A 27,389-nucleotide genomic window follows, 5' to 3' on the forward strand; every position below is an offset into this window, starting at 1 on the left:
CTTGTGGGGGTGCTCCCACAGCCCACCCTTGGCAAAAATGTCCTGGGTAACGAGCAATTAAGATAGGGAAGTGAATAAAAATACTAAAAACGAATCAAATACCCCAAACAGTACTTGCCCCAAACCAATACTGCTGAGGAGGAAGCTGACCATCAACCAGGTTAAGCAGTGACCAGGGAACTGCAAGGAGAGTCTTGAAACAAAGCAGTCGGATTGAGAGGAAGCATAAAGGAAGCACGAGTACAGCGCAGTGTGTGCATCCTCACTAGCTGAATCTTACTTTATTCTTTGACAGGTTTTTTTAATCATTTTTGTCACGATTATTTTAAATCCCAGTCTTCTCTTTTATAGCACATGCAGCCACTCTTTACCTATTCCATTTGTTCACTTAATAACCACATATCCCATTCAACTACCCAAGCTGTTAGCAAAGCTACTCAATAATACCAGATCCAAGCAAGAACCAAGCTGAATCCCAGTTGTAATTCCTGCAATTTAAAATTGAAGCGTTGATAACTGTTCTCGGGAAACAGTTTAATATTAATCTGTTGAAACAGTTTTATATTAATCTACTTTTCTGGGAACAGACTTTGGTGAGACAATGCTTGTCAAGAATCTTCTACCATTTCAAATATTTCAGCAAGTGTCACAAACACATAACTAAATTGGTAACAAGATAGATTGCTGCTATTTCCAGATTCCCACTGGGCCTAAGATTCCCATTTAGAGATTAAGAACCTAATAATTTAAGTGTTACACAAGTATAGAACAAAGAACAACAAAACAAAATAAAAGATAAGAATACACATGGATACAGAAAGATGCATGGGGAAAAAAGAGAGAGTAATTATTCCTGTAGCAGGCAGTTGTCTCGCTGTATGAATGATCTAACACAGTTGAGAAGTCTGTTTAAATAAAGGAGAATGCTGGATTACCAGTCACAAAATCCAGATATTGGAATTATTTTTACATTTACCATGTAAGGATAACATGTCTAAACTACTCTGAAGAATTGTATTTAAATACCTGTCATAGCTGACTTTTTTGAAAATTTATGGGTTTTGTTAATTACTTTCAGACACTCTCCATCTTCAGATAACATGGATTTCAATAAATTCTTTCAGAAATTGCTTCAGATCAGACAGATGTATTTAGAAAAGGTTAAAGAAGGATATTTTAATTTTTTATTAGGATTCCTTCTCATTCTGGCTTGCTTTTAACTTTTGCAACATTCTGGCTCTGCAAAAAAAAAAAAAAAAACAAAACAACCCACCCTTGCCCTGAGCATAAGAGTTTTAACCCCTGTTTCACTTGAAGATGAGATTATGGAAAGCAGATGATATCATTTACACCACAGAATCGGACAACTCTACAAAAGTCAGAATATTTTGACATTTTCCACAGAAAATAGACTTAACCATTGTATCTGCCTGTTTCTGTGTTAACATTCACATGTTGTATTACTTTGTGTCTTTCAGAAAGAGGGAATACAAAGTGCTTCTCAGGTTTCATCTCCTGAACTGACCAAGTAAGTTCTGGAAGAAGGAAAGTGTTACTTAGTTGAGCCACTGATTTTCCTACCCATTTTTCTTTATGGTTGGTGGTAAATCCTTTGTTCTCACTAACATGTTTGTAGGATGAACTGTTCAAGCATTGTGTCACATAAGCGTCATGTATGTAACATCAGAGGTGATACAATCCTCTATTATTGACTTGTCTATGTTGCATGAATGGGTTTACTTACAGTCAAGAAAACAGCAAACCTCTCACCTGGGGCAAAGGGCATCCTAATGCAGCAGCAACCAAACTGTCTCAGACAGTTCAGCTCTCAGGCAGAAATAAGGTGATATTTTTATGAGAACTTGGGCTGGAAACTTACAAGAAGTCCTAAAAGAACACATTTACAGCTGACAGAAACCTCAGACAGAGCAGATCTTTGCCCTAGATCAGCATTTCTCCCTTTAAACTCAAAAGCACAGAAGCTGTTTAAAAGACGAGCTCACAGAAGCACCTGAACTGTTCATGGCATGAGCCAATGGCTCACAGGAGCCATGCTAATGCCAGAGAAGAGCACAAACCTATTTACAGGACAGGCTGCTGTTGAAGCCCCTGCCCTGCCCATCCTCATGCTGCAGTTTGCTGCTCCATTGACTGTGGCAGTTTGATGGCCCATGGAGCTCCTCATGATGGCCCATGCTCCTCAGATCACTGCACAGTCCAAATTAAAAGTGCTCCTTTTCTACACCTTCTCCATCAAAAAAAGTTATCTTTTCATACTGATAATTTCAGGATCTAATATTTGCAGAAAACTGAAAGGAAAGCACAAGAATCCACAGTGAATGGTTAGCAGCATCTTCTCAAATAGCCTCACTGCAAATCCAATACATTAACTATCTATGCCCTGAAGAGCATTCATAACAAGTCTTATTGTTTTGTTTCTTCACACTCATCATCAAAACAGGGGCAGATGTCTTAAGCTTTGCCCTTGGGTAAATTGGGTTCATTGTAAGTTTATTGTTTTCTAGAGTTACAAATTACTTCAGGTTGGTTAGAAAACTGCAGACATTGCCTTCCTTATGGACAGGCACATTTGTCAGGATTTCGTGGTTTAAATTTCTACTGACAAAGATCCCTTCCACGAAAGGCAGCAGCCAGTTTGGAGGCCAGTAGCACAAGCTCCCCGTTGATGACAAATGTGCTTCTTGCTGGATGACAAATAGAGCCAACTATCCGCCTCTTTTTGCGCAAGGGAGAGGGCAGGAGAGAACAGCATGGAGAGGTCCAGAAACTTGAAAGGACAGTTAAAACACAACTAAAATGGATGTTTGGACAGGCCAGTAACCCACTCAAAGTACACAGGAAGTTTGTTTGGACAAGTAAATTAAGATAGTTTTGGTTTTAGAGTAAACACTTCTGGATCTTTAATGTCCATACAAGAAAGTCATACACATTTTTATGTTATAGAATCATAGAATAGTTTGGGTTGGAAGGGACTTCTAAAGGTCATCTAGTCCAACCTCTCTGCTGTGGGCAGGGACATCTTCAACTACATCAGGTTGCTCAGAGCCCCGTCCAACCTGGCCTGGAATGTTTCCAGGGATGGGACATCCACCACCTCTCTGGGCAACCTGTGTCAGTCTTTCACCAGCCTCAGCGTAAAAAATTTCGTCCTTATATCTAGTCTATATCTACCCCCCTTTAGTTTAAAGCCATTCCCCCTTGTCCTGTCACAACAGGCCCTGCTAAAAAGTTTGCCACCATCTTTTTTATAAGCCCCCTTTAAGTACTGAAAGGCTGCAATAAGGTGTCCCCGGAGCCTTCTCCTCTCCAGGCTCAACAACCCCAACTCTCTCAGCCTTTCTTCATAGGAGAGGTGTTCCATCCCCCTGATCATTTTCGTGGCCCTCTTCTGGACCCGCTCCAACAGGTCCATGTCTTTCTTATGCTGAGGGCTCCAGAGCTGGACGCAGTACTCCAGGTGGGGTCTCACCAGAGCAGAGTAGAGGGGCAGAATCACCTCCCTCGACCTGCTGGCCACGCTTCTTTGGATGCAGCCCAGGATATGACTGGCCTTTTGGGCTGCGAGCACACATTGCTGGCTCATGCCCAGCTTTTCCTCCCTCCACCAGTACCCCCAAGTCCTTCTCAGCAGGGCTGCTCTCAATTCCTTCATCCCCCAGCCTGTATTGATAGTGGGGGGTTGCCCCGACCCAGGTGCAGGACCTTGCACTTGGCCTTGTGAAACCTCATGAGGTTCACACGGGCCCACTTCTCAAGCTTGTCCAGGTCCCTCTGGATGGCATCCTGTCCCTCTGGTGTGTCGACCGCACCACTCAGCTTGGTGTCATCTGCAAACTTGCTGAGGGTGCACTCGATCCCACTGTCTATGCCGTTGATGAAGATATTAAACAGTACCGGTCCCAATAGAGACCCCTGCGGGACGCCACTCGTCACCAGTCTCCATCTGGACATTGAGCTGTTGACCACTACCCTCTGGATGCAACCATCTAACCAATTCCTCACCCTTTACCGGACAGTCCACCCATCAAATCCATACCTCTCCAGTTGAAAGAGAAGGATGTTGTGGAGGACCGTGTCAAAGGCCTTAAAGAGGTGTCCAGATAGACGTCATCTGTAGCCCTTCCCGTGTCCACTGCTGTAGTCACTCCATCATAGGAGGCCACTAGGTTAGTCAGGCAGGACTTGCCCTTGGTGAAGCCACGCTGGCTGTGTCAAATCACCTCCCTGTCCTCCAGGTGCCTCAGCATAGCTTCCAGGAGGATCTGTTCCATGATCTTCGCAGGCACAGAGGTGAGACTGACTGGCCTGTAGTTCCCCGGGTCTTCCTTTTTTTCCTTTTTAAAAATGGGGGTTATGTTTCCCCTTTTCCAGTCAGTGGGAACTTCTTCTTATCATCTGAAAGATTTCTGTGTTCCATGAAAACCTAACTATACCCCCAGAGGACAAAAGTGGTCAATAGCACTCAATGCAAAGAAAGCAAAAACTTACACCCACTACAGTTCAAACCTGTCATTTCACCTCAAGACTCCTACCTCATGCTCACAAACTGCTTGGAAGCTCTCTGTGGCAATCTAAATTATATAGCCTTTCTGATTCTCATTAGGGCAATTAGTCTGTATTGCAAAATTAAGGGCGGGGGGAGGCAAGAAGGTGGGAGAATTGAAGAAGGAAATAGTTAAAATTAGTCTAGGAATCTGAAAATATCCACAGTGCAGCTCTGAATATGAACTTACATCATTTCCTCAGCTATTTTATTCTGTGCATTCTGCCTACATCTAAGCCTACTACTTACCACATCTACTACAAAGAACTTTTCAATTTATAAGCCCCTTCTTTCTAAGGCTCATATAGTTACCATACTGTTGTTTGGATTCTGAAGCATCGTAAATGCCCTGCCAAGCTCTAATGGTAATTAGTCTCTCTCATTTATTCGTTAGGACTTTTCTATGACAGCCTTCACTGTCTGCTTTTTCAAAATCATCTCAGAGCATTGCTATATATCAGGCCTGAACTTTCATCATTTCAAATCATCATATTTAGTTTTAGTGAAACAAGGTTTCTAATGTATCCACAAGGTCGAACGCAAGTCTTTCGTGTAACCTCACTAAAAGAAAGTTTCAACCATTTGTATGCTTAAACTATTACTTGTTTCCTTCAGTCCATATTCAAGAATTTGTGTACAACTACACACATTTTTCAGTGAATTATCTTGGGGGAAGGCTCACATACCTAGCTTTTGGCTAGGTGTTGGCTGAAAACACACTGACAGCAATTTTAGACTGAACAATATACTATTAATCTCTCACCTCTGCCTTTTCTACCCACATGAGCTAATTTGGCACCTGTTTATACAGATCTGTTTCAGATGACCCCCCTTTTCTTGCTCTGCACAAGAGGCCTTCTTTGTATCAAGAACAGACGAATTCTCAGCAAGTGTAAAATCAATGCAACCTACAAAAGAGACTTCTAGCTATGCCTAATCAATAGAAACATCAAAAGGCACTTTGGGGTTATCAGGTGTACCTGAGGCGGCTATTACTTCTCAAGAGAATTAAGTATCACCCCCTCAAAACCATTTGCCTCTTTTTTGGCATGTCTTGGCATTGGTACATTTGACAGAAACACAGTCCTATCCTGCATGCCAGCACACACACAAAGGCACCGCATGGATGTTTGGATTTGTACCACAATTTCTTCATGCAGGGGACAGTGTGGTTAAAATCATAGCACTGGTATCAAGACATATGTGTATACATCCACAGTAAATTTTATAAAAAGGTATTATTTCCTGATTTTTCTACAAGGATATGTTAAGATTTCTAAACTATCAGATTTAAATAAGTTGCTAATAATGAATAATTTTTTTCAGATTATTTGTAATTTATGGTATAGCACTTTATGGCAGGTCTGTATATGTCATTATTCCAAACAAAGAAATCTAATAAATAGCATCTATTCTTAGAGACACGGAGGCCAGATCGGAATCCAATAAGCGCTTGGTAACTTCTGCTACTCACAGTGTTCGGCAGAAGAGTAGCATCCAAAATAAAAGCAAGGTGGTTTCAGCCCCCGTCTTGTTATCTACAAAATGTCATCAGCTCTGGGAAGAAGTTTCATCCACCTCCTTGTTGTGCTGTGAAGGTTCCTACTTAGGTGACTGCACAGCTGAAATGAGCAGCTAATCAAAAATGAAAACAAAACCCTCCACCCACCATAACAAGGAAAGGGGTACTCACAGATAAGGAGTTTGAAAGCAGCTTGAAATAACAGCAAGAGTACATTGCTATGTTCTACCGTACTATTTGATATAAAATGGTGGTCTGTGAAGATATAACAAAACTGCCAATTGGTATGCGCTAAGAAAAAAAATCAGCTTTATTTTTAACCATCAGACCCCGGGAATACCTGCCTTGAATTCTGGTCCCTCAGATTACTTGAAAAAGACAAGAGAAACAAGATCTCAGGGATCTTCTAGTTTTGTGACGAGCTCAGGAACAATGGCCAAGAATTTGGAATCAAGTCATTTAATACTCAGGGTTCAGTTTTTTCTTTAGTAAATTATTCTGATCGTTTGATTTAATAAAAGCAATATTCTTAAAAATGTACACTCAGTTTAACTATTCAGTGGCAAACATAAGGAAGGTATAGAATATATTACTGCCATTCTTGAGGAGACTTTGATTACAGTTTCCCTCATTCTGGTGCTTATCTGGAACAGCCGTTCAACTAAGAGACAAGACAAAATCATCCCAAGTATTTTTATTAAGGATTATTTTTATTAAGAACTAGTATTAAACTGTCTCTGCTGCTGCTAGAGTAGTACACTCTTTAGATAAATGACATTTTAAACTCCTTTCTTCATATAATTTTAGACTCCACAAAATCACTGACTGACTACCACATTTCACAGTCCTGTTACAGTGTATTACGGTTTTCACTTTATAGAGCTCCTGAATGCTATTACCTACATTTATATGCTTCTGTCGCATGGACTTGGCTACCCCTTTGCTCTGAACTAGTAGATCTTCACTTCTAGGAATATTTGATATAGTTCTATTAGGCTCACCTTTGGAAAAAGTAATCCTAAAGGACTTATTTGGCTAGAACAAATTGCAAAATACAGCCAGAAAAGATTGTCAGATAGGAAATTTAGAGTCTCAAAGTACTAACAAGCTAGTGGAAGTAAAAGAGTCTAGTCCAGCTTTACTAGTAAAATCAATATGCCCTGTATCTTTTGCTTAAATACAGCTCTATATCACAGCATATTAAAGTAACTATTTAAGAAATCACATTTTCCAAGTGGCTTTTTAGACAGGAAGAATAAGTAATGGCAATATTTTCTAAGTGAAAAAAACCTGTTTCTATGCACATTTCTTTTTTTGTGATCTGCTGTAATTTGCAGCTGAGGTTGCTGTTAGTTAAATACTTTTTTTTTTTACACACACAAATTCATACACACGGAGATTTTTAATAATTTACATTTGTTTGTCATGTAGATCAATTTAAAGCAGGGAGGGGGTGGGATGAAATCCATGTCACTCAACCATTCTCTGTCAGATTTCATAGCTATTTTAACACTTTATTTGATCTTCTCTTTGAATCATGAATCTGAAGTTACTTCAAAACCTCAGCTTCTCAAAAAAATAATATACCAGCTCATAAAGACCAAAAGAAAAATCTGTCATTGCTGAACATACATTTCAACCATTCATACAAGTTTCATCCATTTAGTTTATCCGGTAAAAATCACAGGGACAATAATCATCTAATGTAAGTTAGGCTACTAAATTACAGCTAAATAGGTTTATACCTGCTATACATTTAGCTGAAGAAGTTCAAAAATCTCTTGCAGAGAAAAACATACACCGTAAAAACATACAATGTGCCTGATGCAGCTCATTAACTTTGAGCTATTACATACTTCAATTATAATAAAAGATTAAGTGATTAGGACAGACAGTTGATGTACTCACTAAGGGGTCCAAAGAGCTCTTCGATTTACAAGATTCCCTAAGAAATGCTCCCAGAGTCCTGTGCACGTATGTGCGCTACAGCATCCTTTTTAAAAAATCACCTTTACCCAACTACACATACACTTTAAAAAAAAAAAAACCTTACAAACTTAAAATTTCATTTTATGCCTTAAGACCTTGCTGTATTTTCCCTTTGCCTTTGCACATGCATACAATGCACATGTGCACACACACGCCCACACACACTCATGCTAACACCTTTGTACTTTGAACATTCTTACCAATAGCTTGAAGACAAGGTTGTGTAAACTTAATTTAACCCCCTAGAAGTAGGAAGAGCAGCAATACGCAGGTGATATGGACACACAAATGAACATGTCTTTCGTATTGTGAGGGACAAAAAATTCTAAGGTTAATACACAAAGCAAATAGCATGTGTGTCTGTATGTAGCGGGGACCAGAGATTTCAGTCTGATTTCACTATATTCACCCCACTCTCCCAGTATGAAAAACTAATATTCTAAATAAAGAATATGCACATATTATTGTAACTTAGATGTAAAGTTTGTCAATAAAAGGAAAAAACAAAACCAAATGCAACTGTAGAAACCCAAATAACAAGAAATTGATTTAGGTCCATCTTGATAAGGTCTCCGCCCCAACAGATGGGTACAATAGATCCCATGTTGCAACAATAACCTAGAAGAAGTTATTGCATTATTGTATAGCAGCATATCTCCAATAAAGTAATCTGCCCCATTCACCTAACAAATTAATTTTTATCAAGCTTTTTAATTTTTTCTCTTTGGGATGTGGGATAGTCGCAACTCATTACCTTTATTTAAGTATCTAACACACACATTGATCCATCTTGATCTCCCAGCAAGCATCTCTCCTCTCTACCATAACAAAAGAAATAACTGAAAATCTTGACAAAAACTTGATCACAGTTGAAATAAATTTTAAAAAACCCAACAGCCAAGAATAATTATATTAATCCTCTACTGACCTGCTGTATATAATGAATGGCATCAGAAAACCTAAGGGAAGAAGTGAACAGACACTCCCCAACACAGGAATCGCAAACTGTGAACACAAGTTACGAAGCTCCTAACAAAATCACTCAGTAACTCAAGGTCAATGGATCATATATATCAAGATTGTGCAAAGTTTCACGTATCTCAAAAATAAAGCATTTCTACAGAGGTACTCCTACAAATCACAGGGTCCTGACTGCAATTCTCAAGTCTTCCATGTACAACATACACTACAGTAAGGCTGGAAGAAGTATATCCAGCCAAAATGAAGACATAACCATTACTTTCTTAACAGCTATATGTTTCTTCAATTCCAGGCCCTGTACATTGTGCAGCCGCCCGGTAAGACCAGATCCCCAGCTAGCCAAAGCTTTAAGCTCTAGAGTCTCTCCTAGACTGAACTAGCCAAAATATATCTGAAAGGCTTTTAAAATAAAAATAAAACAATAAACAAGGGGTTAGTGGACTGTTAATTAGAATAGTTACCATTTTAATGAGGGAGAACTCACAGAACCAGGGCAGACCCTTGTTTCTAAACACATCTTTTCTGAGTTTTAACAAACCCTGCCTAGGCCCCTCTGGCCCATACAAATCTCTTGCCATCTCCTCTGTGGCCTGAAGGTCTGCTCCTCACTCCTTTCTGTACTTTATCTGCCCCTTCACATTAGGCTCCTGCTCCCCTGGCCTCTTACACCCCATGGTCCCTCTTTCCCTGGAGCCGGCTCAGTTACTGTCCAAGGCAAGGAGCAGTCTTGTACCTCCTGGGGAATCACTCCTCTCCAATGATTCAGCCAAATCATTCCTTAAATTAGTAACAGAAACTTAGAATCATAGAATCGTTTAGGTTGGAAAAGACCTTTAAGATCATCAGGTCCAACCATTAACCTAGCACTGCCAAGTCCACCACTAAACTATGTCCCTAAGCACCACATTCTACACGTCTTTTAAATACCTCCAGGGATAGGGACTCAACCACTTCCCTGGGCAGCCTCTTCCAGTGCTTGACAACCCTTTCGGTGAAGAAATTTTTCCTCATGTCCAATCTAAACCTCCCCTGGCAGAACTTGAGGCTGGTTCCTCTCATCGTATCGCTTGTTACTTGGGAGAAGAGACCGACACCCACCTCACTACAACCTCCTTTCAGGTAGTGGTAGAGAGCGATGAGGTCTCCCCTCAGCCTCCTCTTCTCCAGGCTAAACAACCCCAGTTCCCTCAGCCGCTCCTCATGAGACTTGTGCTCTTGAACCTTCACCAGCTTCATTGCCCTTCTCTGGACACGCTCCAGCACCTCAACATCCTTCTTGTAGTGAGGGGCCCAAAACTGAACACAGGATTCGAGGTGCGGCCTCACCAGGGCCGAGTACAGGGGCACAATCACTTCCCTACTCCTGCTGGCCACACCATTTCTGATACAGGCCAGGATGCCATTGGCCTTCTTGGCCACCTGGGCACACTGCCAGCTCATCTTCAGCTGGCTGTCGACCAACACAGGCAGCTTTCCAGCCACTCTTCCCCAAGCCTGTAGCACCGCATGGGGTTGTTGTGGCCAAAGTGCAGGACCCGGCACTTGGCCTTGTTGAACGTCATACAGTTGGCCTCGGCCCATTGATCCAGCATGTCCAGGTCCCTCCATAGAGCCTTCCTACCCTCAAGCAGAGCAACACTCCCGCCCAACTTGGTGCCGTCTGCAAACTTACTGAAGGTGCACTCGATCCCCTCGTCCAGATCATTGATAAAGGTATTAAACAGAACTGGCCCCAGTACTGAGCCCTGGGGAACACCACTTGTGACCAACTGTCAACTGAATTTAACTCAATTCAGCACTTAAACAGATAAAATAGATGCCATCCATCATACAGTGGTTGAAACCTTTCAGTCTGTGAATCTGAATTTTTCCAGGAAAGCCTTGATGCCAAAATTAGTAGTCTCCTCCTGCTGAGGAAGGATTCTCTGCCTGAGCCTATCAAGGGCTGTCCATCTAGTTCACAGCCTGCTCCAGGCAGTCATCTTTTCCATGGGATGCAAGAACAAGCTGAAGACTGCAAATAGGTGCTGCACAACCAAGTCAGCTTCTCCCACTACTAAGTAAAGCCATACAGTGGGAAGGGACTGCTGTCTTCAGCCCTCTGCTGCTGCAGAGAGTAAGGTGTAACTAACTCACCCTGCTGCTGTAGAGCATGCAGAATTTTCTTTCTCCTACAGTTGTCACCCTGGCCCTTCATCTCAGGACAGTGTTCTTACATGGTTCAGTCTGTTTCTAAAATCTTCTAAAATATTATTTTATTAAATCTCCGAGGGCACTGTCATGAACCTAACAGAACTAGCACTTAGTCATGCTGCCCATTTTCCCCTCTGCTTTACCTTACAGGTAGAGACTTTCACCTTTCAAAAATGCTGTTGAATTTGCTGCTAGCACTGTGAGGGGTCTTTTATTATTATTATTATTATTCTGTAAAGCTAACTGCCTGTAGGCTGCCTAAGGGCTAGACTGTTGGGTTGCCTGGGTTACCCTTTCTTCCAGAAGACGGCTAATCCAGAAGCACATTATAAAAGAAGTGCTAAATATTTTTAATAGTCAGAATTAAAAGTGAATACACAGGGCTATAAGAAAACATTTTGCCTCAAGGTGCATGCAAGTACCAATGTTGCTGCTAAACACCCTTTACTCCTCAAATTGGAGCAAATGGCCTTTTATGAATTGCAAACAGAAGAAATCCTCGCAGGCACCCTTCTGTTCTACCTGCTCTTTCATGAGCAAGAACAGCAAGTGTCTGTGGGGTGGACACAGATCTCCTGACACTGCTGATGACCTGCATTCATGGCAGTATGGTACCATATGATGGAAATGCTTCCTAACAAATTGGCAAACTCCATGCTGAGGCCCACTACGTGCACATGCATTTGTGTCCACACACTTAACACTATAGGACTAGGTCAATATTATTGTGTCCTGCTAGAAAAAGTTTTAAGAGTCAGTCACCCATTAGGAACCCCACAACCGCCAAGTGGTTCATTATTCATTTTGTATCCAGTTTCAATCAACAGCCAGAAATGTCCTATATGCATTAATCCATTTAGATGGTAGTCTCAACACTTGTCAATATGTAGGTTGATGCATAAGGTTCAATGGATAGAGACATTTCACCTCGATCCGTACACGCCAACTCCATGCAGGGGGAAGGAGGTGAAAAAAGCTGGGAATTTAGTTCTTGGCTGAGCTTTTATTTCATTTAACCTGTAAATAGACAAATCTACTTGATAAAACACATACATTAAATTAATGGACAAGTTCCACTCTGCAGCTTTGGTTATTTTCATACCTACTGTTATTAAGGCACTTTGATTGTGGGACAAAAGTTTCTGTCAGCTGTCACATATGTAAAACAGGGGGTTTTTTTCTGCAGCTTCTTGTGTCTGTGCTTGTGATGCTACAGTCTTTATACAATTACAGAATTATTTTTTTAACTGCTAACTCATTTTCCAATGGGAATAAAATTGTCTTGGAATAAATCAGAGCTATGTAGCAATAAAGACATATACCAACAACCTTCTTTCCTATTAAGAATGATGGCTATTCCTGTTGAGAACGATGGTTACAAGCAAAGAGAAATTGTAAAATTGAAGACAAGAAAGAAAAAGATGACTACAGTTAAAACAGGTCAAGGATGCTTTTGAGAACTGGATTCTATTCTGTCTTAATTAGAGACCCCTGTGTAAAGTTAGGAAAGTCACTGAAATAAAGTGGAAAAAATGGCCACTCTTTCTTCATTTGCTTTGTGGCCAAAACCTTGATGTCCAAGCTGCTGAATGTTCTCACCAAAAAGTTGTGTTAATGCTAGCTGATTTCTGATTGACATGTTGGGTGTTTCATAATGCAAAGTACACTGAGATGTGGTCACATTTTCAGCAATTCAAAATGGGTGCCCATATAATTATATACATCTGCTTTTGCTCTTACTGCCTCATATAACTGACACCAAAACACAAATAATTACACTACTTTGACTTACAAAGTTGTGGTAAAATTAAATTAATATTTTTTGAAGTGGTCATGTATTAGAAACACCAGATACAGTATCAAAGAAAGAATCCTGAAGAAATTTGGAATTCCACCTTCAGAGCAGGATTTGAACAGCAGACTAGAAATAAAAATTAACATATGGAAAGAAAAACCAAGAATGCTAAATAGCTGCTTCTTAAAGCTATTTTGTACCTTAAATGAGGTAAAAGAGAAAAAAAAACCACCCATATTTTAAAATGTATCAGAAAGCAAACACTTAAGGAAGCCTTAAGTCTTGCTTTACCTTTTGAGTACTCAAATTCACATTCTGAGTACAATATTAATATTCTTTTCCTTGATTTTGTGATTTAATAAAAGCATTCCCAGTGGAAAATGCATGGAATCTGACTACATGAATTTCTTTTGCTTTGGGTACTCATTATCTGCCACCACTTTACATGGACACTACAAAGGCAACATTTTATTCTGCTGTATGTTCAGTGAAACATGTAATTGCCTATACTCTGGGTGTCCAAGTACAGGACTACCTTTTTCCTTTATCTCACTAGTCTTGTTCGTGCTCCTTACTCAGTGCCATTTTGATGTGGTGGTAGAGGGTGGTAGTTGAGCTGCCCTTGAAACAGGAAGATGTTTCTTGTAAATTCATCCAAGAGTCAAAGTTTTAATAGATTAATTAAACTTGTCAAACTCTTTAAAAGCATTTTTCCCCAAAGTAATTTATCACCTATGAAGTAATGAACTAAAGTGCAGTAGCTAATTACCTGCAGAACGTAAGAAGTACAGAGCATTTCACTGTAGGGTTACCCTGTTGCATTAGCCTATGAATCTGAAAAATAACCCATCATAATGTAGGAGATGCATTAAGATCTTAAACTAAGGCATACTCTTCTGAAAATAATCATACTACAAGTTTTAGAAGAAACCCAAATCATTTCTAACAGTATAATAATTTCTAATTTAATTTTATCGAAATTTTGTTGCTCATGAGCAGCACTGCTGACAGCCTTGCAACTTCAAGTTTGTCCATATACAGCAGAGGTACAGAATGGCAAGTTATATGCCCACATCTCCTGCACTTTGTTCCAGCTTTAGCTCCTTTTGAGAAACCATAAGCCATTTGATTTCTGAACATAATCAGTTACTTTTTTTTTTTTTTTTAGCCTATTCCTGGAAAGAAAGCTTGACCATTGGAAATCCAAATAGAGCCAGACTACCCGTGCTGGGTGTATTTGAGCTATGAAACCTTGCCCCACAGAAAATAACAGAAAAGACACCAAACTGAAAGATTACAAAAAAAAAAAAAAAAAAAAAAAAAAAGACAGAACACAACCTTCCTACCAATGCTCTTATCGACTGAATAACCCCATTTAAACCAGCCGCACTATTTCAGCGACTGGTGTAGTCCACACCATTATGATTGTCTATATAGTGTACACAGCTAAGCTTTCCTCCCACTTGAACATTTGGGATTTGCACATGGTTCAAGGCGTCAATAGGTTTAAAGGTAAAAAGAAATATAAAGTGCAGCTCATTAAGGATTTTATTAAAGAATGAAAAAATCAAGAATCATCTGGCAAGATCACCTGCTTCTCTCTCATTAAATGTAATGTTTAATGATGTATATGTCATATAGGACTGGCACTATAAAATAAGAACATCTGTCACTTTTCATATTTTTGCTTTGACATGAACTAGCAATCAAATGAAAATTAAATCTATTAGAGATTTTATTTTTTAACTTCATTTTTAGTAACTATGTCAAAAGTGCATTTTTTTTTCCTGAAAGAGCTGTTTTAGTGATGCTCAACCTACTCGTGTAACTGATACACATTTTATACGGTCCAATAAAAAAAATGCTCCTAAAGTAGCTGCTTCATTTTTCATATCTCCCTACATTTCTGATTTCACTAGTACCAAGCTATTGCCAAGACAAATATTAAAATTTGATACCAACTTCTGCTCTGCAGTATAGAATGTACTTGGGGAGATAATTCTTATTAAAATGTATATTTTACCCAGTATCTTGTACACAAGAAAGAAATGTTTGAACAACACACATTTTCTTAGCTTTGTGCCATATTCCATCTCATATCTACTGACGTTTCCTTGAGTGCTGTTATTAGTATCAATTGCATTTTTCTATCCTATAAGTTTGCTCATGCTTTGCTATGTGGTGGCAAGTTTTCTACATTGTTTAAGCCCCAAACTATTTTTTTCTGGAAAAAATCAACTTGAAAATTGCTTCCTTATGAAGATTGATTATGATTGTTGTCAATGCCAGGAACAAAAAAGCACACTAGGTCATGCTGCTGAGTAAGCTTTAAGTGTAACAGTTTAAAGAAGCGTGCTCTAATATCAAGACTGAGTAACTGTGCTTTAGTTAAAGTTGTAATCTCATATAATGTTATTTACAGTAAACGTTGAGTTTTACTACAGGATATACCTAGGAATATTTACAACTTTTAATACAAAGCAGCTTAACACAATTAGCAAAGTAGATGAAAAATTTTCAGGTCTAGTCCTTTACCAAGAAGAAAGCAATAGTACCTAAAGCAAGCAGGGACCACCACCATTTCGCAAGAAAAGATTAACTCCTGCATACAATAACTACACTCCACTAACTAGGAAGATTTTAATTTTTTTTTTTTAAACAGCTTATCCAAAAGTCCCAGGAGACACGGGAATTTCATGCAGCCAATCAGAAAAACAGCCCAAAGATTTGTTATAATCCAAATGGGAAGTAATTATTAAGAAGGGAAACCAAGAGAAAGCAAGGGAAATAGAATTGAAATGGTTAAAATCAAAGCTATATAATCTTAAAGAAAATACCAAAGGAACAATGGAAGGACGATATTGGAGTGGTCTCAACAGTTAAGCTTAGTAACTTATGTGGTTGCAAATGGGTGAGGTTGCACTGTATCTTCCATATATGCAATTTAATGAAGTCAGGGTGTTGCCATGAATAAGTTGGGGCTTGAATTACAAACCATTCCAAGTCGGCCATTAGCATCCCATTTCTCTACTTCACGAGCGGAGAAGAGCTACAAAAAGTTTCTGTGTTGCATTCATAAGAAATATGCGTATAGCATAAGATATCTTCTTTCTACATAGGTTTGTGTTCTGAGCAGGTATCAGCCTGGCCTTTTAGCAGGAGCAGATATAAACTGCTGATCCAGAAATGATTCCATGTATTCTCCAGTACCTTCTACTACTGCCCCTCGCCCCAAAAACCTACTTTTTAATTTCAGTTCTCCCTTTGGAGCCTGTAGAGCCACAAAAACTTTCAGATACAATAAGATAGCCTGTTCTTTTCCTTTTCCAATAAAAGACATGAACATGTGAGTTTAGAGGAGATTTAGCCACCAGGCCAGGTATCTCAATCATTTAGATAAACTGGAATTACAGGTGCCAAGGACAGATAGGGAAGATAAAGGAGGAGGGGGACAGAGAGGAGAGCAAACCATCCATTAGTCAGCTTTCTAGGCACCTGCCTTATAATTGAGATCAGGCAATAACCCCTACAAAAAGCTGAAATAAACACAGGCTGAAATGGTAGAGCATGTTAGCAATGCCATTCCACAAAGTATGAGACAGGCCCAGTGCACTGTGATTGTATAGAAGACCTTGAAGCTATTTGGTTTTGTACAATGTAAGGCTGTTGCTGACACATCAGAAATGTTACTGAAGATAAAAAGAAAAAAAAAAGCAGGAAAAGCCTCTTCACAAGTCACAAAATTCATCACAAACTGCTCTTACAGACAAAATGTAATAAATTAAAGTATACATTAAAGAATTAAGATCAGAGTTTACAGCTTCTTTTGGACTGCCTAGGAAATTAAGGATTTTTTTTTTTTTTTTTTTTTTTTTTACAGACAACAGCTTATTCTCTTGCTTTTTAAGACTTTTTTTTTCTTCTTTTTTCTGCTATTGAAGCAAAACAGGATCTTGGTATGTTGTTTATATGAGAACAAAAATTAAATGGGGAACATGCATTTACCTTCACTATATTTGCTTTCATTAAACGGATTCCCTAGGTTTTTTTCTTTTTTAATCTCTTCTCACAAAGAAGGAACAAAAGTAAATTAACCATTTTCAGCCATACCTGAAAAGTACTTGGTCATTTTTGCATTTATAAAATGCAGGCCAAAATCTGTCCTGCTTTTACAAGGCATGAGCCTAATGGGAGAGAGAAAGAGGTCATGAAATAGCTGTGCTTTTCCATGCAAGTCTGCAGAGACTTCCATCTGTCCTCAGCATTCAGATCTCCAAGTGCACAGAGATTTACCCTTATCAGCACTGCTTGCAGACAATCAAGTTCAAATCACCTTTTGTAATTACATTATTAAACACTGTAACCTATTTTCTTTCTTTCTCCCCTCCCACCACCACACAGAGCAGGTTGCCACTGTGAGCACTTCCTTTATGGGGATTTTTCCGTGTTCGTAGCTACCACATTCTCGACACTTGGCTATCCTTACGGACACGAACTGTTCCAAGCAGTTTCATTTGGAATCACATTAGGAAGAAGTTGGCTGGACCGGATGGCATGTAGGCAGGCAAAACATGGCAGTATGTACAGTAGCTCATTCCCTGCACTTCTGGGTTTGCATCCGCAGACCAGAGGCACAACAGGACGTGATTTTGCCCGGCGTAACGCTGTCCCTCATTACTGTGCTTTGACTCATAGGGTACGATCACACCACTAAATGTGATAGAGATACAGATACTTAAATAATTTGCCAGACCCTTTATTTTGCAACTGGGGAGAGGTAAGCGTGTGCCCAGCTATGGCAGTTCTGCCATTAGTCACCATCATTTGTATTTACTTTGTATACACACGCTAGGCACAACTTCATGGGGAGTTTGCAGAACTAATTCTCCATTTTTCGATAAAACCTCAAAGTTAATCTACTTCTACTGTACAACATCTGACGTGTCTCTTCCTCCTAAACAGCTAATGAATCACATTAATGTGATGAAAATTACAGGGATGATGCGTGAACGCAGAGCTACTTGACATGAACAAGGACAACTGATAGTATCCAGAGAATATGCAGCAGCTGGGATGTGCATAGTTTTGTAATTCTATATTTTATGAACCTTCACCAAAAGAATATGCAGACACATCCACTAATATGTGTATATTTTACAGTTACAGCTTAACATTAAGAGAAAAAACACAAAGCCAACGTGTGAAACCTTTAACCAAAATACTCAAACATGAGCACAAACCCGAATTTTTATATTAATATTTCAGTATCAAATTTCAATGTGTGATATTCAGAGTTATATAAGGTTAATTTTATTTCAGGCCCCTACACCTGTATTTGCATATTTAATTCTAGAAAACAGGTTAGAAGGTAGCAACTTTAATTCATACCTCAGTGATAACTCTTCTATCAAAACAAAGCAGTAATTTTTAAGTAGTGGGTGGAAGTCATACCCAGCTACTGAAACCGTGAGAAATACACAGAGTTTCAGTGCACAAGCTTTCCTTAGTCTCTAGTCCTGAAAGAGAGACACATCTCCATCTTGAAGAAATTTTACCTCTTTCTCTGTGTCAAGGAAAGCATTTTACATTTGCTGCATTTCCACGCTGAAATACTGGGAAATGGTATAGATAAGCAATATTAGGAAAGCACCTTGGTGCTAACACACGGAAAGCTACCGGTGGTGCAGACCTGGGTCAGACCACAACCTGCATAACCGTGACCTTTTCTTTGTGCCAGGTACGAACAACCAGACAGAGCGAATGAGCGTGAAAACTGAGTACAATTATAAGCGTGGATAACCTTTGTGGTTCTGCTCCGGCACATCGCACAAAGCCCCAACACCTGTAAGAGAGGCCAGCTGGGGGAACGACGGGTGTGCCAGCTGCAGGGCTGGAGTATGTGTGACACAGTGACCCACCATACTATAAGAAAGGCTGGAAAAATCAGCCATTAGACAACAGATGTTGTATTGGTCCTGCAGAAAGGGTTTGCGTAGTTCATTATAAGCTACTGCAATAGGTTTTAAACAGAACTCCTAAAAATTACACTGCTTTTTAAACAGCTAAATACCTATTAAAGGAGCTAGCTGTGATTCCTGAATCACTGCAGAGCTCCTTTTTTTTAATTTAAGCCTTGCCCATCAGCCCTTTTCACTGAAGTTTATGACCACATATGTTTTACTTTGTAAAACGCTTTAAAAAAAACAAACAAACTACCCCTAGAAAACAATAAAAGGGATGCAGATTCTTCCTATGAGCGTGGATATTTCAAACACTTATTCATGATATTACAGCTGAGCTGTATGCATAGATTATGAATATTGTTGTAATACACAATATAATACATTATATAACTATATGCATTGCATATTTTATATTACATGGATTTTATATAACAATACACATTTTATATTATACAGTAGAATCATGTAATATATTTCTACTTCATAAAGATTTATATATTTTTTAAAAATGTACAAATAAATACATGCAAACATTTAAAAGCAAACAGTTAAAAGTATGTATCAAAACACACTGGTCAACAACAAAAAGGCAGAGTAAATAGCTCCGAAGTGGAAAGGAATCCCTTCTAAGAGCAGCAGCTGATGGAGAAAGGACTGTTTTCTATTAGGTCTAACAGCAGGATTTGTTATCGTTTAAATACACGCTCTAATACACTTAGTGTTTTGTGCTACGTTTAACAAGATTAAGTGATCGTACAATGTTTCATCTCAAATCTTTATTGGAAATCAGACGACAGGCCTCATTTCTTGCCAAAACATTGTCCCATGGTTCACGCGTGATGCTAATTCCAGCTGAATGACTAAATCTGTTTACCCAGCCGTATCAAGAAAAGTGCTATTTATCCATAAAAGGATTCCCTCAGGAGCACCTTTTTTTTTTTTTTACTTCTATCATTTTTCTAAACAGGTGCAACTTTGCACCAAAAACCTAGATTATGAAGTTCTAAGGCACTATTGAGGCCTTTGATGTGGATAAAATTGGAAATATTGTTATCTTTACAGTCAAGGATTTAAAAATCACAAACACTTTATAGAAAGCACCAAGTTTCATAAGTATTAATTACAAAGGAACTTTTCTTTTTAAAAAATTTCTAAATGAAGGCTAGCAGGTGACAAGAGTAGCAATGTAAATGGACTGAACACAGAGAGCTTCAGAGTACAACTGAATGATGTATGTACTAAATTTGAAAATAATACAAGCCTCCCGATACATGGACGCGTGCCAACTCCTAAATTATACGAAGAGGTGGCATAGGTGGGAATGGGACTCCATTTTTCAGATTCTCATGTCTGCTGAAAAGAAATTCTACAACTATGACACCAGGAAGTAATTCATTACTTTTAGTGTATCTTTAGGTAATACATCTTATAAACCGGTTTCTACCCAACAGACAAAGTGCTATAGACCTGCCTTGCTGTACCTGTACTTATAATGACAAAGAGGGATCTTCAGTTCCTAGTCTAGATAAAAGAATTTTTCCAGCCTAGTCTCTTGCTGTATATTACATTCTGTTTATTTATTGATTTTTATGCCAATATGTTTAAAGATTCAGCTGCACCATTAAGTTACACAGGCACGTATGGGAGCTGGCAACATTGGGGTCTTTGGAAAAAGTTAACATCCACGACCAGCATTAGCCAGGGAATTTTTGCCAGCATACTTTAATGAGGACATTAGTTGCAGATAAACAATAGTTAGATGTCTTTCATACTCCCAATGCAAGTGATATTAGGAGCTGGGCTAAGTAACTATTTTGTTCTGTGAAGGAGGATGGGGTAAATAATATGCTATGCTCTCTGAAAATAAAATTCAGGTTAGTGTAATTCAACTTCAGCTGGTGTCATTATGGGCTTGGACCCTGCCTAACACGTAGAAGATATAAATACAAAACTCCATTTTCTCAAACATAAGCCAAACCAATGCGTTGAAAACTATCCCATGTCAGCATGCTGTTACCACTGCTTTAAAAGTCAGTTCACAGTCCTGCTTTTAATAAAGGCAAAGGTGCATTTACACTTGGGTATCATACATTCAAGAAGAATTTCCTAATCCCTAATATTTAGTTTATTCAGGGTGCATTTTCAGGACATTCACCTGAAAAATGGATTCCAGCCACTGCTGGAATATTCACTTACTATGTGAAGGGATACTGCAAGCATTCAGAATAACAAATAGTCTGATTATTTTAGTATCCTCTTTAGGACAGAGAAGGATGCAGGATCCCAGCAGCAGAGAAGGTGATGGAATTTGCTTTCTCCCATTCTTGGTGAGCATGCTCATTTCCAGACTATTGCATAAAAGGGCAATGACACAGCAGGCTCATGAACTCAGCCTGCTCTTCTTCTTGCGTACCAGGCTGAAACTGCTACTGTGCCAAGAAGAATTCATCTAATTAAAACCCAAAATATTTTATATTCACTACAGTTTGAACCACACTTTTTCCTATTCAATCTTGCTTAACTAAAAATATAAATTTAAAAAACAAAACAAAACACAGGTTGGGGGGGTTGGGGTTTGGGTTGGGTTTTTTCAGGTTTTTTTTGTTTTTTGGTTTGGTTTGGTTTTTGGTGGTGGTTGTTTGGTTCAGTTTTGGGTTTGGGCTTCTTTGGGTTTGCGCTTTTGTTTGTTTGTTTTCCTCCCGATACGAATTGGATGCTGGATTGCTGAATCCATCCTCACACACCTACCAACCAGAACAAAACAAAGCGCCAGCAGCGATGAAGGAAACACTAAGAAGCTGCTATCTCAGAAATAGCTATGGCTGGTATTTCGGCCTCACTTTGGGTGAGTTTTTCTCTTTTTCTGAAAAGCAGGCATGGCACTAGGATACATCCTGTTATTTTCATCTTTTTCTGCAGTCTGAACAGACCTCCTGGTAACACTCATTTGCCAGGCTCTAAACCTCTGGGTTCTTTAACATGTTTCCTGCTAACATTTTGGAGAACTCTTCAGAGCCAGTTTATTTTTCAAGGTATTTTTCTGCAGACTTTACTATTATATTTTTTAATTAAATGAATTATATTAATCAGAGCTATAAAGTGTTCTTTGAGGAGTTTTATGACCTCTTCAATCATCAAATTATGTTCTTCAATTAACAGCAAGGTTTCTCCCAGTAGTCTTACATTTTTATATTATTATTACCGTTAAAGTGTTTGTTAAACAATGTTTTCAGCCTACGTCCCCAAAATTTCTCTCAAGAAACTAGTGTCTAGGTTCAATCAATTGCGCTGTGCTTTTCTAGAAATGCTTCTTCCTTTTTTAGCTTGAGGACCTAGGGTGGAGAAGTGCTCAGGGTTAAACACGAGACCTTCCCTGCATCAAACCATTCATATCCCCAATCCATAGTCTACAGAAGTACATGATGCAAAACTCCTCTCTTGTACAAGAAGCAATTCCACTGAACACTTTCCAACAGACCATTTCCCCTGGAGTCTGTTTCAGGAGGTAAATCAAAACTCTTCTCCGTGTCCCTAAAAGTCACCTTGAGCAGACCTCAAACTGCGTATTAGCATTCCCCTCTTTATTACCTGCTGCTGCTCTCCTCCCTGTCGCCTCTCCACACCGGTCTTCTCCTCTTCAGCCCCTGCCACCACCTACTGCATTTCTGTCCTACATATTTACCTGCCTCTGCCAATACTCCACTGGGATCTCTACAATGTTATTTTTGTTCCCTTTGCCTACACCTGCATCTTGATTTTTTTCTTCATTTTAAGTCTGAGACAGTCACTTGCTTAATTTGGTAAGGCACTTCCGTATATATCTGATATGGAAAACAGCAGTACTAAGGTGTTTTTTTTTCTGGTTTTGTTTTGTTTGGATTTTTTTTGCTGGTGGTGGTGGATTTTGTTTTGGTTTTTTTTTTTTTACCAGACCATGTTACAAAACAGAATATGGTATTTCACCTGAGGCCTCACCAAGTCCAGAAGAGCACAACAGTTGCCTGCCATACATGTGATCCACCTGTCTAAACAACCACCGAAAAGAGTGGTGTTTCTGTTGTTTCCTAATACGCAGTTTTTGGAAGCATAACAACCCAAGACCCATTTCTGTGGCACAGTTGCCTAAAGAGTTATTCCCCATTTGATTTTCAAATAAAAACCATGTTAAGTAGCAGACAACAAAACAGAGTATGGTATCTTCACCTGGCTCCATTTTAAATTTTGAGTCTACACAGAATTAAGAATGAAATTTAAAGTGAAAATATTTATCCTAGAAAACAAAAGGCTTTGTGAATTCCTGAAGACAAAACAACCACTGAATATATGTTATTTAAAAGGATTATTCATTTTATAAGACTACATTTGGAAGTATGATTTAAGATGTAGGGAAAGTGCTAAACAGAAAAGGTCAAAATCAAGCTAAAACATTTAGAAATATCAGTAATAATCTTTTTATTTACTTGGACCATTTCCAAAGGCTAAATAGGTTGCAAACATAAAGCAATTTAAATTTCCTCAAATTTAAAATTGAGTTTGCCCTAGTGAAATCCCTAAAATTCCTCAAAGTACAAAAAAAAATTTCTATCTTTCATGACCAGCTTTTCAACAGGAAGGAATCTTGCACCAAACTGGCCAGGGGGTGAGTCAGGAGGGAGTCACCTTATACTTCAAACAACAACTGATTTTTCCTTTACAGAGGCTGAAACAACACTATCTGGTGGAGCAGCATGCACCACTCTGCCTCAATCTCTCACGTTTGAAAAGATTACCTTCAAACGTGTTGTTATATTTGGAAAGAATGAAATACAAAGATCCTTTTGGCCAATGAAGAGATTTCAACATAGTTAAGTTCAACTTAGATGTGAGTAAGGCCCGTAATATAATTTCAGAGTACATAGGTTATTATGGTTTTTTGTAAGGACCTGATAAATATTATTGATTTTCCAATTTAAAAATTACTCTTAAAATTTCCCCAGAATATCACCTTTTTGGATGTCTGTCTCTCAGCACCCTCAGCCACCAAGCACTTGAATGCAAAAAAGCAATTGTTCTTCCTGAAACAAGGAAATCTAAAAGCCATCAAAATCAGATTTCATCTTTTGCACAATTTACTTTTTTCCTCTTGTAATGTGAAAACTATGGCAAAAATAAGCAAAATCCTCTTCAACTCAAGTTAGAATTTATTTCCTACAACTGAGAAATACATTGTAGATAATATTTCACAGAGCAGCAACAAGGCTATTCCTTCCTGTTAGAAGTACGAAATTACAAGCGTAAATTTCCCCCAAGACCATATTTGCTGTTTGACTGCATCTGTGGAGCCTGTTGTTCATACAAAAAAGGATCTGCTGTTTCACAGCAAAGTGATGAAATGCATGGTGTACTTTGGCAATGAGGGTGCTGAACGACAACACCTTACAAATGTATCTGTGCTAGTGGAAGACATTATCGCCTTCAGCTGTCTTCCCCCCACCCCCCGCTTCTGCAAGAGGTTGCTGCCCCCACAGCATAAGCTGGTGGAAGAGAGCACACCGCATGCCTTGCCTACATGGGTGCAAAACCTGGAGTTAGCTCCAACTCCCTTTCACGAGCAACATAAAACTCAGAAATCTGCACTGCAGCAGGAGAGGTGCAGGTGCACAGTCAGCTCCGTTAGCAGGTTGGGGGGTATAACCAGAGCCGGGGTGCTGAGCTGTACCTGTCAGCATAGCTGGTATAGCTGTCTCCATCCTATGGACCAGCCTCCTGCTGAAAATTTACAAGGGCAAAGGAAGACAAGTTTTAAGATGTCTTCCACTTGAAGACCTTTTTCATGAAACAGTAATTAAGAAATTTCTTTTTCTGTGAACATTCCTCAGATAAACATTTATTTTCGTAACAGGTCATGTTGACAAAAAGGCAAGATGGAGGAATTTTAAAGCTAATGACTTTTTAATATACATTAGCATATATGAGTATTTCCTTAGTATCAGATTAAGCCTAATGAAATCAAAGCAAATCAGATCTGAGTTTCATTTCTGTTATCCTCAAAAACCAGTATTCTTCCTCTGTTATATTATACTATGTTATACTATAACTATGACATAGTATACTCTACTATGACTTTCTGTACCTGATAAAAAGAAACATGTCTGTAAATATATTTGAACTTTCTCGGTGAGTTTCTAATGCAAACTCCTATCAGTACCAAGGAGGAAAAGTGAGAACTACCTGAATTAAAGACCTCTCTCGCTTTTCCTACACAACTAGATTTTGTTAAACCTGGAGCAAGGTCAACTACTGCATGAAGCATACAGTTGAACTTCTTCTAAGATCATATATATCACCAAAAATAAAAAAAAAAAAAACAAAAAAACAAACTTCCATGAACACTTGCTTACAAGGTATCTTGTCAGATATGTATGTGATATTAAAGAAACACTGTAGTATATACTTGATTAGTGACTGTTAATCAACAAATGGATTAAGTCACTCAAATTTTGCAAGTGGGTTTTTCAATAACTTTCCTCCTAGAGGACCTATGGTACCCACCCCCTCCCCTACACACACACAAATGGTATCAACAGAAGAGCAATGGCTATGCCACTGAGCTAGATGGCTGCTTATTTATGGTGCTTAACTATTCACAAATGCAATGATGGCATAGACATATTAAAAGGCAATAAAATAGACTTTTCGTAAATATTTGTTTTTCATATCCATATAAATGTTCTCCCTCTCTTCCTGGAAGAAAAGTTTGCAAATCAGCTTTTCATAAGACATTGTATGTAGTTGATTGGATCCTTCAAGCAGCTAAGAGACTGTATCTGCTAGAGATTCCCCTGAAGTTCATTTTGAAATTGAAAATATGTTTACTATAGAATTGAAATAATGTCACGGGGCTGAGAGCAAAGATTTATCTATTATCTCCAATGGATGCAATCCTAAGTAGCACTTTATTTGTTTCACATCATTCACATAGTTTATATCACTTACTGTCTGAGAGAGAGATGCAGAAGAATCTTATTTAAAAATATCTGTCTCTCATCCACAGACTACACTTTCAAGAAAGCACAGTCTAGTAAGTACATATATACCTATATATCAACTAAATACATATTGTTCTTGCCTAGCAAGTTTGAAACTGACTGCCAAATGTTCTGCAAGATCAGGAGCCAGGTCACTGAAATTCTCATTTTTATGCAGTTAAGGTCGGGGGGGAGAGATTTTTTCCAGTGTACATACATCAGAGATGGGACTGAGAAATGTACCACAAATAACTAAAAAAATCTCTAACACACAGTGTGAAGACCCAGATTTGCTAATAGAGAGAGGAAGGTATTACTGCCTCTTTCCAGGTCGTGATTCCTTGACAGCCGCAGGCAGGCTCACAGCCACTACTGCAGTCCTGCCTTTCTGTCCCTTCCTGACACTTGTCATCTTCTGTGATGAGCTCTTTCAATTTGCTAAGCCAAATGGCTAACACAAAAACATTAGTTTAGGTTAGCTTTCTGCCTGTTTGGCGAACTGAAATGGTTTATTCTAGGTCAAAAGACAGGACAGAGTGAAAGGAGCACAGGTTGCATTAAAGGTCAGCATTTATTCTTGCTTCTGCCATTTGTGGGGTGATGGGTCACATCCTGAGCTAGCACAGACAGCTGCAGGTGAAATGGCATGGGAGGAGCCCACCGCACATCAGATGTGACATCATGTACCCCAACATCGCTGTTCCTCAGCTACGCTTTTGCTTGAGGTTTCATGTTGTTGTTTTGTTTTCTTTTAAACAAAAAAGGAAGAATTTTCAGGTGCAAGAACTTCAGCTGCTTTGGCAATACTAGACTTAGCAATTTAGCCTGACTAACTTTAAGGAGCACTTTTAGGATTAATGGAATTGGAAATTAATAACCTGTTGGAACTGGGGAATCGCAAACACCTCTCATGCGGTGCTGTAACAGTGCAGCTAACCTTACATCAGGATATGACCTCCTAATCTGATGCTAGTGACACAGTTCAACAGATATTCAGATAGTGTGTAAGTAAGTGTAAGTAGATGGTCAAAGAGGTTACTATTAGCGTATCTTTTATTTTTTCCCCTCCCAAGTTCCTCTCACTGTAAACGTTCTTTGCTTTCAGTACTGGTTGAAATTTTGCTAGGCATGGAGGAACAAACAGCTACAAAAAAAAATTATTAAAAGGCGCAGAGCTCATCTCCCCACAGGCTTTGGGGACATCGCCCTCAACACAAAAATCTCCCTACAGAGAGAAGTTACAAATGAATTCACGTCACATTTATTACGTGTCCAAACACAGCAAGCTTCTTCTACTGCCAGTACTAAAAGGATTACTACTCTGCATGAAAAATTAGTTTGAAAATCTAAAAAGTGAGCTGCTTCTGACTTCTTC

Source organism: Aptenodytes patagonicus, chromosome 1 (assembly GCF_965638725.1).
Source record: "Aptenodytes patagonicus chromosome 1, bAptPat1.pri.cur, whole genome shotgun sequence".
NCBI lineage: Eukaryota > Metazoa > Chordata > Aves > Sphenisciformes > Spheniscidae > Aptenodytes > Aptenodytes patagonicus.